This window comes from Piliocolobus tephrosceles, chromosome 19, assembly GCF_002776525.5.
Source record: "Piliocolobus tephrosceles isolate RC106 chromosome 19, ASM277652v3, whole genome shotgun sequence".
Lineage (NCBI taxonomy): Eukaryota > Metazoa > Chordata > Mammalia > Primates > Cercopithecidae > Piliocolobus > Piliocolobus tephrosceles.
This window is the reverse complement of record NC_045452.1, coordinates 9,814,407-9,826,939: the sequence shown is the minus strand read 5'-3', so window position 1 is coordinate 9,826,939 and position 12,533 is coordinate 9,814,407. Positions and strand designations below refer to the sequence as shown.

The 12,533-nt window shown below is 38.8% G+C and overlaps 1 protein-coding gene across 1 annotated transcript in view; it reads left to right on the top strand.

Moving 5' to 3' along the window:
• Nucleotides 1-12,533, top strand: part of TTC28 (tetratricopeptide repeat domain 28) — a 496,632-nt gene that overhangs the window by 45,061 nt on the left and 439,038 nt on the right. The window lies entirely within an intron of this gene.

Genomic DNA, 12,533 nt, shown 5'->3' with positions numbered 1-12,533 from the left:
TGGGGGGAAACTACTAGGATATACATACAGTGCTGATCTTTTCTGAATGAGAATATGAAATGTTTGTTTTAAGATTTTTTGCTCATCTGTATTCTCTAATTTTCTACAGTGTGCATATTTCTATTATTATTATGGAAGGCTGTTTTAAAAATTGCCTGTTGAAGATGAATATCTGGTGAATTCTCCTCTTTGTTGTAGATGAGGATGGCTTATCAGATTGTTGTGAGGCTAGGTGAGGCAAGACAAGGGATGGAGTGCTTTGAAGGATAATATATGGACCAATAATATAGTGATTTTGATAATACAAAACAACAATAATTGAAAACTTACTATCTTTGAACTGATAGTATTTAAGATGAATTTATCGACTAGTGTGATTATAGAAATTTACTTTTCTAGTTATGTTGTAGGCTGATAATACAAGTTTCTAGGCTGGGCAGAGTGGCTCAACCTGTAATGCCAGCACTTTGGGAGGCCAAGGTGAAGTACTACTTGAGCCCAGGAGTTTGAAAACAGTCCAGGCAACATAGTGAAACCTCGTTTCTACTGAAAAAAAATTAGCCAGCTATGGTGGTGCATGCTGGTATTCCCACCTACTTGGGAGGCTGAGATGGGAGGGAGGATTACTTGAGCCCAGGAGGTCAAGACTGCAATGAGTTATGACTGTGCCACTGCACTCCAGCCTATGTGACAGAGCAAGCCTGTCTAAAAAAAAAAAAAAAAAAAAAAAAAAGTTTCTAGTCTCAGCTTATACAAAGATTGTACTGGATAGAGCTCATAAATGAACTAGGTAGCTGGAGTAGATAGGCAGGGATTTAAATTTTACAGAGATAATACAGGGTTCGTGGTATTAAGAGTTTGGCAACAATCCCCAGAAGTTAAGAAATTTCAAACAAAGGCTGACAGGAGACAGTTGGCTGGAGAATGAAAAGGTCTGGTAGAGTTGAAGTACATCATATATTAGGATCATCACCAATGCAATGAATGTTCATTGCCTGATCACTACAGTTAGAAATGTTAAAAAAAAAAAAAAAAAAAAGCAAAAAAACCTCCCAAACAACTGTTTTGATTTCTGTAGTCCATGTTTAAGTTTAAAAACCACATATATCTGAATCAGTTATTGTAGTCCTGTTATTTTAAATTGAAGTAACAAGAAGGATATAGAAGTGATAAATTGGGAATTAGAAGATTAATGATAAAAGATTGGCAATGCTTACATGATAGGTCATGTTTACCTTGAGGAAAATATTATTATGAAGCTTTACCTTTTTTGGGGGGTTGGTTCCAAAGTCAGCGTATAAAGTGAAAAATGGAATAGTCAAAAATTACCCTGAAAAATCCATTTAGAAATTCCATATTAGAGATCAGTAAATTCAACACAGCAGGTTTTTTCTGCAGCATTATAACAAAGCACCATTTATTTGTTGAGCCCTAGATGTACTTGGCTTGCATTTAGGGGTGATGATATTTAGAGAGGAATAATGCCTTACATGTTGGAGTCACCCTCAGTTTGTCAAAGTGTTCACACTGTGAGAGGTGCACAGAAATGGAGGCTGACTGAAGGAAGAGCAGATTCACATCTTTCATCCCTTCTTTATGCTCATGCTTCTAATTTTTGTTCCCTTGTTTTCTTGCCCCTCCTCTTCTTGGTGTTTATTGTGTCTCTTTCTCTTTCTTCTCTTCTGGCTTCCTCTCCATCTCTCCTGAGCACAGAAGTGGGGCTACTGTATTTAATCCACAGTGGCCCCCTCTACCCTCCTCTTTGTGTCTCCTGAGCACAGGCCCTGGCCCCCTCTCCATCTTTCCTGAGCACAGAAGCAGGGCCACTGTATTTAATCCACAGTGGCCCCCTCTGGCCCTCTCTTTGTCTCCCCTGAGCACAAGCCCTGGCCACCTCTTCATCTCTCCTGACCACAGAAGTGGGGCTACTGTAACCACTTGGGCTCTGTAGTTCTCAGGATGACAGTTTCAGGCACTTAACCAGATCCTCTTTGATTTGGAATGGGGCGGGGACCAATGTTCTAGCCTGACCAGGTTTATACTGCAACTTACAGTACCTACGTTTCTGGAGTCAGTTTGTCTGGGGGCAACATGTGTCACCTTGAAGATTACATCTGAACTAGGCTTTTGGGGGATCCAGCTTGATCTGGTGCCTTTAAAATGTTCAGACCTAATTAATAAATTCTGAGTATATGTGGGATTCTAGGGTTTATTATGTGGCTACTTGAGACTTGGGATACACCCAGAGATCCTGGACTCAAAGCCCTCTGGAGTGTTGAAGGATTCCTTTCCAAAGTGAAATTCATATGACCTGGATTTCCTTTGTACAGTCTGGGGCTGTATTTTGTAGGAGAAAGAACATAGAATGAGGTAACAAAAACTTGATGTTATACTACACTTACTAGCTCTATGTTCTTAAGTCAGTGTTTCTTAGCTTTTCATGTTTGTGGCACATTTTCTAATACTAGAGTTTTGGTGACATTATTGAAGGAAATAAAAGACTCAAAACAGCACTAACACATCAGTAATGGTTCAGTCGAGTTACAGTGTATCACAGAGTCTTGATGTCTATCAAAAGCATCCTTGGTTTGTATATACTATTTACTTGGTTATCCTTTCAGCACTGTTTTCCTGTAAGAGCTGTTCACTCTATGCCTGTGCTGTCTCATGTAATTAGGATGCAACAGTATGTGTGGTTTCATTAAATACAGTCTCATTCTTTGTGAGCACTAGCTTTGTGGTGTGTTATGACTCTTGGCTCTTATTCATGACAATTCCGTACAGTGAATTTGTGTTTTCACCTGTTAAGTGAGGACAGTAAGAACTGCCTTACCTACATCAGGACTCTTGTGAGGATCAATGAGCTTTAAAGGATACAAAGGTTTTATGAAAGTTATGAAGGACTATGTAGAACTCTAAGGGATTTTTGTTAGATTTTTGTTTGTTCCCTTGTCTCTTTATCTTACTAGTTAATGAGATTATTGAGATCAGGTACTGGATTTTCTTTCTTTTTAACTTTATCACCAGCATGTGGCTCATGATTTGCTATATAAGAGATGTTCAATAAATATTCATTAAATTGAAAATTAAAATTATTGTTTTTATTCTTAATATTGGATTGGTTTGCCACACACCCAGCCTTCTCTGTGTAAAGCAGTATCAAGCTGTGGTCTGGTAGATTTCATTGTATACGGAGGAATAAGGTGAGTATTGGTGCCTGGTAGTTATGGATGGGGAGCAGGGACAGAAAGACAATCATAGTTGTAAGTGTCCTCTTTTGGGAAGCATTCTTCCTAAATGTAGTCAAGTGGATTATCACATGATTGCTGTGTGCAAGTTGAATGCAGCATTTTATTTAGTCTGGTTTGAGATATTCTGAGTGGTTTTATTATTATAGTGCCTGTATTGGAGACTCTTCCACAGCCTTATAAATTTCATTTTCTTTAATTGGGATGGGGAGGGAGGAAGAAAACAGCATTTACTTGGCATTCTTGCCTTTTAGAGCTGTGGGTTATTGATTCAGGGTCCTAGAATAGTAATGCTTGGAAGTAAAGGTTCCCTTGGGAGCTCCAATGTTAAAGGGCAAAGGGAAAATGATTAGAATTTAAATCTCCAGACTCCACTGAATTTGTGGCTTCATTAAAAAGGGGTTGGGGAGGGGGACAGAGGAAATGATCTGGGCTGCTGCTTTGAGCTTTGCTTAAAGCTTACATCCACAAACTGATAACTCAGAATTACAGCCTTTACAAGTTAAGCTGTGTGGCCCAGAATGAACAGACAGCCAGTGGACAGACTGCTTTTACTGCCAGTTGTTAGATTGGGCATTTTGATACTAGTGAAATCGCTCTTATTTTCTAACCGAGAGTGTAACCTTTGGCTTTGGCTTTCTTTGAACTAGTGAAATATCTTCTGCCAGTTTCTGGAAAATGTAATCACCAAATTACACACATACTTTGTTCTTTGATGTGTCACTCTTTAGAAATTCTATTTCCCCAAAGTCAGGTTTTTCTTTTACACTGTTTATCTGATGCCTAGCATTACTATTTTAAGTAGTATATTTCCTAACCTATTAGCAGAGGGGAACAATGGAACAATGTGGAATAATGGGAAGAACACTGGACCATAATGATAAATAAGTTTTGCTGCCAAATGGCTGTGTGATCTTGGACAAACCACTTAACCTCTCTGAGTTTATTATTTGTCTACATTAGTCATAGTTGTGAATATTTTTCACATTCTTAGGGCTTCTATAGGAAATTTATAAATACCTTTCCTGATTTTGCTTGCTTTGATGAAAGATAAGCCATAGTTCATATCCAAATTGTTATTAGGCCTTGGGTGCTGTTATTTGAATATATTTTGTAATGTAAATAATTAGGTTGAGCATCATATGTCGGGGGTAAAACAACCCTACAAGGATGTGTGGGCTGTTTACACAAAGTTTATATAAATCCACAGTAACAATGAATATTGGAGTTGTTGCTATGTGCGTGTTTTTTTGTTTTTTGTTTTTTGTTTTTTTTTGTTGTTGTTGTTGTTGAGACAGACTCTCGCTCTGTTGCCCAGGCTGGAGTGCAGTGGCGTGATCTTGGCTCACTGCAAGCTCTGCCTCCTGGGTTCACGCCATTCTCCTGCCTCAGCCTCCCAAGTAGCTGGGACTACAGGCGCCCACCACCACGCCCAGCTAATTTTTGTATTTTTAGTAGAGATGAGGTTTTACCGCGTTAGCCTGGATGGTCTCGATCTTCTGACCTCGTGATCTGCCCTGCTTGGCTGGTTGTTGCTGTTTTATAAGGAAAATGTTTTCTAGTACCACACTTGCCTCCCTGGAAGGGAGAGAAGAAGAAGGAGGGAAGGAAGTAGGGAGGCAGGGAAGAGAAAGAAGAAAGGAAGGGAGAAAGATTAATTTGCTCTCTCTTTGTAAAAATTATATATGGCAGATATTTGTATGTTAAAAACAAATCCTGTTGCCATATCCATGAAAATACATACATATGCATGCATATCTCTAAATTGGGTAAAAGGAGCATTGTCAGGCCTGGTTAGATATACAGTACAATGTACTTCTGATCTCCACATTTTTAAATTGAAATTCATGTTCCTATCTAGGGATTTGAAATTAAAGATAAAAGTGTGGAGGCTTTCACTTAAAATGGTATATTGGTTATTCATGGTGTAGACAATAAGCAGATCATTTAAGCTGGTTCAAGTAGGAGTCATAGTATTACTGCTCCAGTGTGTTTCTGACTATTCTGAGGAGGAGAGAGACAAAATATCAAGTAACTGGGGACAATATGATATCCTAAAGGCTGAAATTCATACATTATTGAAATGCTGTGTGTTCTACATGCTATAGGTTTCATGAAAACAAAGCAAGAGACCACCCTCATTATGGAGACCGGGCAGTAGCCCAAGCAGCTGTGAAACTGAATAGAAAACTGTCCCTGTTTGTCTCAGCTTTTCAATTCATTTTGGCCCGAGTTTGAATCACCAAGCAGAGAGGTCACCTTGCTTATTGGGGTTTGACAGTCATACGGATGTTGTTGCAGATTAGATCTTTTTATAACAGTAAATTGAATCTTGTATTAGCAGAAGCTGTTTAAGTTGTGATTTTGGTGTGATGAATGGAAACCTTAGCTGGGAGGCACTCCTTATGTGGGGCTGAGGGTTTTTAGGAATCCCAGAATTTGGAGATGACAAATTGATTTTAGATTTATGATCAGGGGAACAGTAGCAAAATAAGATGTTTTTAATTGTTTTCAAATTGATTCCAATAAACTTTTAAGTGTTATATTCAAGGCACTATGCTAGTGGCTTTGGATAAACAGAAATTTAATAAAACATGATACTTGTGTGTTCTACAAAATTGTATACTAAAAATAATGGGTTATTAAAAAATAGGGTTGGGTGCAGACCACTCAAAATCTATGCATCATTGACCCATGGTACCCAGAAAACAAGGGCTTGAACAGCCCAGGCAGGCAGCTCAGCATAGGTGGAGGTTGCTATAGATTATATTAAATTAAAAATGCACAAAAAAGAGTAAAATAATGCTGGCTTGTATAAATGTGGAGCCATTTGGAAGTGAAGCCATGAGCTGGCATGGGGGGACCTGCAGTCTCAGCTACTTGGGAGGTTGAGGCAAGAGGATCACTTGAACTGAGGAGTTTGAGACCAGTCTGGGAAACATAGTAAGACCTCATCTCAAAAACAAAAACAGAAAGATAAGTGGAGCTCTGAGCCAGTGGAGTTGCCATTAAGGTGGGCACAGAAGGAAATAAGGCTTGCTCCAAGATGAGAACCAAGAATTAACACCTCTTTTAGCCCTGTATACAAGCGTTCACTTTGAATTTTTCTTAAATAAAATGAAGGGCCTGTATGTGCAGCATCCAAGCTGAAGCTGTTTCGGTTTTTTTTTTTTTTTTTTTTTTCATTTTTTTTTTTTTTAAGACAGGGTCTCCCTCTGTCACCCAGGCTAGAGTGTAGTGGTATGATTTCAGCTCACTGCAGCCTTGACCTCCTGGGCTCAGGTGATCCTCCTCTCTCAGCCTCCCTAGTAGCTGGGGCTAAAGACATGCACCACTACACTTGGCTAGTTTTTTTATTTTTTTGTGTGGAGACGAGGTCTCACTATGTTACCTGGGTTGGTCTCGGAACTCCTGTGCTCAAGCAATCCTCCTGCCTCAGCCTCCCAAAGTGCTGGGATTACAGGCATGAGCCACTGCATCTGGCCCTGTTTTGCTTTTCTTTCTGAATTCTGTTCTACTATTCCAGCTCCTCTTGCTTAGGAAAAAAAAATCACACACATGAACCAATACAATGTCTATATACTATTGACATGAGCTAAGTGGTACTGTAGGAAGCTTGTGTTGTAAAAGAATTGACTGTAAAAGTGCTAGATATGTCTAGATGTGAACTCTGCCTACATAGAACTGATCATCTAGTTTGAAAATATGAGAAAGGCCAGGCTTGGTGGCTCACACCTGTATTCCCAGCATTTTGAGAGGCCAAGGTGGGAGGATTGCTTGAGCCCAGGAGTTTGAGACCAGCCTGAGCAGTATAGCAAGACCTCATCTCCACAAAAAATAAATATAAAACAATTAACTGGGTGTAGTGGTTTGCACCTATGGTCCCAGCTACTCAGAAGGCTGAGGTGGGAAGATAGCTTAAGCCCAGGAGGTCGAGGTTGTAGTGAGCCGTTTATCATACCACTACACTCTAGCCTGGGTGACAGAGCGAGACCCTGTCTCAAAAAAAAGAAAGAAAATATAAGAAATTTAAAGTTAAATGATGAAAGTTTTAAAAATGTCTCAAGGAAACACTGCAAGAAGTGACAATATGCAGTAGTATATGATTATCAAGATTCTGTAGCTATTAAATATTTAATGTCTTCTCTCCCTTATACTTCCTCCCTTTCTCCCTTTCACCCCAAGGCATTTTTTTTTTTTTTAAAGCTCTTAGACCCTATGGAGTCATAGTATAGAAAGAATACCTATGTCTGACTCTATACCCATTCAAGGACAAGTATTTTAGGGATGAATCTTTAGCTTTCTCATCCGTTGTTGAGTAACTTGTGATTGTATAGTCAGCAAATTAATTCAACAGACTCTTTCTGAATGCCAAGGATTGCACAGCACTGTACTAATTGCTGAATAAGCTGTGGTCCCTGCCCATCAGGAGAGAGCAGGAAAAAAAGGCATAAGCAAAAAGTAATGTGAAAGTATTAGAGAAGAGATGAATGCCAACTGCTAAAACTGGTGAAGCCTTGTTGTAGAAAATGGGACTCAAGCTGGGCTTAGAAAGTTTGGAAGGTTTTGGCAGACTTACTGGAGGGAAAAAGTGTTTTTGGCAGAGGCAGAGCAAAGAACAGAAGTAGGAAAATGCTGAATGTGATCAGACATAGTGAGTAGAGTTGTGAGTAAAGATTGCATATGGGCTAGTGGATGGGAATATTTAGTGAAAGATAAAGTTGGAAAGCTAGGATGGAGCCAAACTGTAGTATTTTAAATATCAGATTAAATAATTTGATTCATTCCCTATGTAGAGGTAAGCCCGTTAAAATTTTGAGGCATGAAATAACCTGATCAGAGGAGTCTGGAAAGTAAAAAACTGATAATAAGTGAGTGCCTACTATGTATACTTCTACTATTAATAAAATTATATATTTTATATTATTTAGGCATTATAAATGTGGAGAGAGTGTGTGGGACCTCTCTGTACCTTCTACTCAATCTTGCTGTGAACCTAAAACTGTAAAAATGTAAACTGTAAAAAAGTATATTAAAAAATTACCATCTATTAAAAGTTGATATTATTATCTACATTTACAAGTGAACAAACTGAAGCCTTGTAATCCCACCTACTTGGGAGGCTGAGGCAGGAGAATTGCTTGAACCCAGGAGGTGGAGGTTACAGTGAGCCAAGATCGCGCCATTGCACTCCAGCCTGGGCGAAGAAGTGAGACTTTGTCTCAAATAAAAAAAAAAGAAAATTGCAAATAATTTGTTCAGGGTCACATAGCTGGAAATGACAGCTCAAGTAAAGACTATACCTGTCTAATTTTTTTTTTTTTTTGGCATAGAGTTTCACTCTTCTTGCCCAGGCTACAGTGCATTGGCACAATTTTGGCTCACTGCAACCTCCACCTCCCCGGTTCAAGCAATTCTTCTGCCTCAGCCTCCCGAGTAGCTGAGATTACAGGCGCATGCCACCACATCCAGCTAATTTTTATTTTTCGTAGAGATGGGATTTCACCATGTTGGCCAGGCTGGTCTCGAACTCCTGACCTCAGATGATCCGTCCACCTCAGCCTCCCAGAGTGCTGGAATTACAGGCGTGAGCCACCATGCCCAGCCACCTGTCTAATTTTTAAAGTCTGTCATCTTTCTACTTAGGAAATGCAGTAGACAAAGATTGGGTACAGAAAGTACAGTGATAAGTTCATTGCAGAAGACAGATGATGGGGGGGCTGACCTAGCAGTAGTAGTGGAAATGGAGAGATGTAAAGAAGTGTTTTAGTTATAGACTTGAAAGAACTTAGGGATTAATGGGACGTGGGTCACAAGGCAGAGGAAGCATTGAAGATACCCAGTTAATTGGGAGAATACCTTCATTTGATCACCACGTATTTAATGCATACTTACTATGTAACTGATACTGATTTAGGCAATAGGGACTTGACGCTGAATAAAATAAAGTTTCTGCTTTCATGAAGCTTATGTTCTAGTATGGGACAAAGAGATGGTAAACATATTGTATGAAAGATGATGGTAAGTGCTCAGAAGAAAAGTAAAGTAAATAAAGAGGAGAGGTAAAAAGTGATGAAGGGGCTAGGCGCCATGGCTCAGGCCTGTAATCCCAGCCTTTTGGGAGGCCAAGGCAAGTGGGTCACTCAAGGCCAGGAGTTTGAGGACAGCCTGGGCAACATAATGAGACCTTATCTCTACCAAAAAAAAAAAAAAAGAGTGATGGGGTGCAATTTTATCTTGGATAGAGCATAAAGGTATTTCTTAAGAAGTGGTGTATAAGCAAAGACCTGAAGGAAATAAGGGAAAAAGCCATGTGGCTTCTGGGAAAAGAGTAATCTAGGCAGAGGGACCATCAAGGGTAAAAGCCCACAGGAGGGGATGTGCTTAGTGTGCTCACAGAATACAGAGAGAACGGTTTGTTTTGACTGGAGTGAATGAAAGGCATGGTGGTAGAAGATGCGGTCAAGTAAGTTGTTTAGGGGAGGGCAGATCATATAGGGTTTGAAGGCCATGGTAAGGACTTCATATTTTACTCTAATAGGAGGACATCAGAGGTTTTGAGCAAAGTATTGACATGATCAGACTAATGCTCAAAAGGATCATCCTAGCTGCTATGTGAAGAATAGGCTGTGAGGATGCCAGATACATGAGGCCAGTTCCAATTGGGAGGCCCTTGTTGTAATCTAGGCAAGAGAAATGATGGTTTGGACCAAGGTGGTAGCAATTGAGTGGTGAAAAGGTGCATTCTAGATGCCTTTTTGAAAGTAGGACTAACTGGATTTTCTAAAGTATTTAATGTGGGATGTGAGAAAAAGAACGCGGCAGAGTCATTTAACCTGAGCAACTGGCAGATTGAAGTTGCCATTTATTGAGTACAGAAATAATGTGGATAAAGGTTTTGGGGGAAGGGAGTTGGAAGTAAGAGTTCAGTTTTTGATGTCTATTAGATATCCAAGTGGAGATTTGAGTATACACTTGTAATTCAATTGAGTTGTAAATTTGTGAGATGTATATTATAACTATAGCCAGTTACCCTGAAATCACAAATAATAAGTAGAAGTGGGTGAGGGGACAATTTCGGATCAACATATCACTGCTATGGACAAAGGAAAGTGTCTCAAGCTCAACAATGCCATTTTCACCAAAGAAAGTACATAGGTAAAGCAATAGATGTAATAAGTACAGGAGAGGCCTGGAAACCACATCCTGGGCACTCCAATATTGAGAAAGAAAAATTAGATTAAGATTTAAGAAAGGAAACCGAGAAATAATCGCCAGTGAATGAATAATGAATAGAATTGTTCTGTCTATATCCAATCTCTTGTGTACAGTACTTCTTACCTGGAATTATGATAGACTTTGGAAGAATGCAGAAAGAATGAAGCCATTGAGGTCAAAAGAGGAAAATCCTTTGAAAGTGACTAAATGATAGGTTAAGTAAGATGAGATTGAGAATTGGTCATTGTTTTTAACAATACTAGAGGTCATTTGTAACCTTGTTTGGAGGAATTTAGGTGAAGGTAGTTAAAGAAAATGGGAGACCAAACAGTGATGGTACAAATAGGTTCATACATTTTGAAGTTCTGTTATTAGGTGCATACATACATATTTATGATGATATGTCTTTCTGATGAATTTGCCCCTTTATAATTGTAAATGTCTCTCTTTATCTCTGGTTCTACTTTTGTTTTGCAGTCTACTTTATTTTATACTACTGTAGCTACTTGCTGTAGCCAGTTGGATGTCAATTTAGTCTAGTGTTGTGCTTTCTAGCTCTTATTTCTTTTGATAATTAAGATAGTATGTTGAAGGTGTTTGCCCAGAAGATGTGGATTTGATCTAATGTTGTTGCATTCTAGCTTTTCTGTTCATTTGATCATTTTCTTGTATTGGATAACTGATTAACTTATGAACAGTTACCAAAGGTCACGTCCATGGATAATTCTGCCAAAGAATCAAATCTCTGTTATCTACACTTTGAATATGATGCAAGGTGAATATCATATTTGCTGCGCCTCATTTATGTCAGAAACAGTTTTGAGGCCCAGGGAATACTCAAGTGATGATGTGGAGAAAGTAGCTCAGAGCTCTTGCCAAGTCTAATAGAGAATAATAAAATGCTCTTTGTATAGTTGTCATAATTTTTATTATGATACTTTAGATTAGTATACTTATATTTGTATCTTGAGGGAAAAATGCAGAGAATTTACTTTACTTTGAAATTTGGTTGGTTTGGTTGAGGGTTTACTTTATTTTTTTGACAGCTTGGATCATACCAACAGTCACATTTCTTCATGACTACTGTTCCCATCCCTTAATGAGGCTCATGTTGCTAGTTACAATGGAATAATTAAGTTCTACTATTGGGTTTGGGCTGCTTCCACAATGCTTGTCTTTTAGTTGTAAATCTGAATGTTGGGCTAACTACCTACTGTTGTCCATTTTACCCTTTAGCCTATTTGCGAGAAATCAGCACTTTCTCTTCCAGTGCCCAGTGCACCTCAAATATATCTTAGAGTAGCATGGAGATTGAAGAGATACTTCAATTAGGTTTTACTCTAATCTATTGGATTATCAGAGAAATATATGTTTTGGAAATATAAATAGAACATAATTTTTAAAGGAAAAAATACCCTTTAAATCTTGCAGTTTTCTTTGGCAGAAGAACAGTATTAACATCTGGTTACCAAACTGTGGTACCCTTAAGAGAATTGGAGTTGGTCCAATTTCCAATAAAATACTGGATTAAGTGACTTCACTTGAGTTTTTATTATTTTAAAGTACATTTTTAAACCTCTGTTCTCCCTGTAATTTGCAGTTTGCATTTACTTGCAAGCAGTGATTTTAGTTTACATGATGAATCATTCTCTATACTAACATTTGTAGGATACCACAAAAAACATCATCAGAGCAAAAATGCCAGGTTACTAAAATGCAGCAGACAGGAAGGCACCATCTACTAATAGGGCAGCTCCATCCTCCAATACTTGTTAGAAGGGAGGGGACTGCTATCATTGGGCATTGATCTTATACCAGGAGCTTCACACATTTTATCTCTTTTAGATTTGCAAGAAGCCCCTATGGTAGGCTCATTCATTCCTCTCAATAATCTGCTTAATCAAGGGCAGGTATTATAATTTCTATTGGACTGGTTGGGAATCTTAGAGAGAAATCTGTGAGTTGCCTAAGGCCAAACTGCCAATCAGTGGAGCTGGGGACAGACCTCAAATTCCTCACTTCCAGTCTATTCCTTCTACTGGGTCTCCTGACATTTTTTTTTTTTTT